General features: G+C 39.1%; 1 protein-coding gene across 1 annotated transcript in view; it reads right to left on the bottom strand.

Moving 5' to 3' along the window:
* DPP6 (dipeptidyl peptidase like 6) overlaps window positions 1-2,925 on the bottom strand; it is a 990,703-nt gene that overhangs the window by 140,522 nt on the left and 847,256 nt on the right. The window lies entirely within an intron of this gene.

Here is a 2,925-nt window from a genome sequence, read left to right as displayed (position 1 = left end):
AGAGAGAGAGAGACAGAGAGACAGAGACAGAGAGACAGAGACAGAGGGAGAGAGACAGAGAGACAGAGAGAGACAGAGAGAGACACAGAGAGAGAGAGAGACAGAGACAGAGACAGACAGAGAGAGAGACAGAGAGACAGAGAGAGAGAGACAGAGAGACAGAGGGAGAGAGACAGAGAGAGAGAGATAGAGAGAGAGACAGAGAGAGAAAGAGACAGAGAGAGACAGAGACAGAGAGACAGAGACAGACAGAGAGAGAGAGAGACAGACAGACAGAAAGAGAGAGAGAACACAAATGCGTGTGATATCAAGGAGGGGAAAATGAAAGACAAGAGCATCAATACAACATTAAAAGTGACAGGAGAAAACAAAAAGTTCAGAAGGGACTATGAACTGGGCAACTGTGTTACTACGTTGTTAAATTTAATATAGATTCAAAAAATAATTTCAGTTGAACATGAATTTTTTATACTGTTTTTTGTTGATGAGTGTTTAGTTTATAGTAAAAAAGACATTTTTTTTTTAAAAAGAAAGAAAATGAAGAGGACAATCTGGGACTGATTCCTGAAGGAGGCAAGGGAACCAGTGGACTTGGGAAATGGAACATTTCACAATAGACAAATATTTATTGAGGGCCCTCTAATCTTCTGGGCATGGTGGGAAAGCAGAAAAGAATAAGAAATGGTTTACATGGAGATTGCAGTTTAGTAGATGAAATAAGAGAGGAATCATAGTCTAGCGAAAAGAATAAAGTGAACTTGGGTTCAAGTCCTTTCTAGGCAAATGATTGGGAGGCCTCAGTCTTTTCACCTATGAAATAAAGCAGGTGAACAAGATGACATATTCTGGCTGTAATAAGTTGCTATTGAATAGTTTTTAGTTGTGTCCAGCTCTTCCTAACCCCATTTGGGGTTTTCTTGGCAAGGATGCTGCAGTGGTTTGCCATTTCCTTCTCCAGCTCATTTTGCAAATGAGGAAACTAAGGCAACAGGGTTAAGTGATTTGTCCAGGGTCACACAGTTAATAAGTATCTGAGGCTATGTATTTGGACTCACCTTAATGGCTCTAGGCCAGGTGCTCTATCTACTGCACCACCTAGCTGCCTCTAACAGTCTTAGACTGTATGAAAAGCAAAAAGGCAAATGGCAAAGTGATTTGGCCACCTTCTTTGGAACTGGCATGTTTGATTCTTTGCTCATACTGTTCCCTCACCTAGAATGTTTTTCTCCTTCTTTGCTATCTTCCACAATCTTACCCCAAGGTTCAGCTCTCATGCTACATTCTGTGTCACCCCTCCCAAAACACTCTAGTTCATAGTAATCTCTCTTTCTTTACCACAATCAGAGCAGTCTATTATATACTATTATGTGCTGATATATAATTGTTTAATATGAGTCTCTTCTCTCCCCTAAGAGAGTGTGTGAGTTCCTTATGGGCAGAGATTACTTCTTAAAATTCTCTTGCATCTTCTCCAGTGAATAGCATGTTTCTAGGAACATTAACAGGTACTCAATAAATACATGTTGATTAGGAATTTGGTAACTCCAGACACGAAAGTTTACAGAAGACATCAATTAAGGAACTGCCACGGTCAATATAAGAGCAAATGAGATAACAAATGTTTTGAGATGCAGAGGGAAGGATGCCCCTGACTTATTGCAAGACAGAGCAAATCCAAATCCAGCCTTTGGTAAGGGGCTTTTCCTAGTGTGTGCCTCGCCAGCCCCTAACCCCGTGCCTTCCCTCTGAGATCACGGACTGTCTATTCTGCACATAGCTTACTGTTTACATGTTGTCTTTCCCATTTGAATGTGGGCTTCTTGAAGGCAGAGACAATGTTTTTGCCTCTCTTTGTATCTCAGCATTTAGCACACTGTCCAAGTGCTTAATAAATGATCACTGACTGACTAGAAAATGTGATGAATTTTGCAACAAGTACTGTGGAATAACTATAAATGTCTCATTTATATAGTGCTTTGCAGTTTATAAAGCTTTTAAAAAATGATATCTCCGTTTATCTTCATAACAGTCTTATGAGAAATTCTCATTCTTATTTTAAATATGAGGGATTTAAAGCTGGGGTAAGCTCAGAGAACTTATACAGCTGGCTAGCTTGAAGTCACAGTCAGGAAGTAACTGAATCAGGACTTGAGCCACCTCCTTGGATTCCAAATCCAAAACCACTCTGCCCTGTTGCCTCAGTCAGCCCCTAGGCCCTATGAATATTCTCCCTTTCAGAGAAATCACAGCATTAGACATTAACCACAGCATTGCTGTCATGACTCAAACCATATCTGGAATGCCTCCAGTGAAGCTGCCTTCTTGCTGAATGTAGAAAACAGTTCCATTATCTTAGGGGCATACCTTGTTTTGGAGTAAGAACAGCTAACTTTAGTAACAACCTTATGTAACTGATGTGGCTCTAAAAAACCCAAATCCACCTAGGAAGTATGAAGAATTGATGACAATGGAAATATTTAAGGGAATGTTCCACCAACATAGAAAAATAATTCCCAAAGAGGAGCTACAGAGAGATTTTGTGCAATGGCTATATCTTTGTAATGAGTATTGGGTTTCCTAGAGTTATCCTAAAAGAAAATACATGTGACTCTCTCCCTATATGTATATATGCACACATGTATATGTGAACTCATATATATAAACCACCCATGTAATACATAAGCACACATGCATGCATATTAACACACATTATATGTACAAATGTAACATATACACATGATATACTGTATCCTGATAGATATGAATATATGCCACATCATATTATATATGTGTTTTATGTATGTTATATTACATATATGTTTGCATACAGCTATATCAATATCTACCTATGTCTCTGTCTCTCTGTTGATGTCTCTATCATCCATCCATCCATCCATCCATCCATCCATCCATCCATCCATCCAT

Source organism: Petaurus breviceps, unplaced genomic scaffold (assembly GCF_028583685.1).
Source record: "Petaurus breviceps papuanus isolate PSGF00001 unplaced genomic scaffold, PetGlider_PUasm1.0 115, whole genome shotgun sequence".
NCBI lineage: Eukaryota > Metazoa > Chordata > Mammalia > Diprotodontia > Petauridae > Petaurus > Petaurus breviceps.
This window is presented reverse-complemented; position numbering and strand designations above follow the sequence as displayed.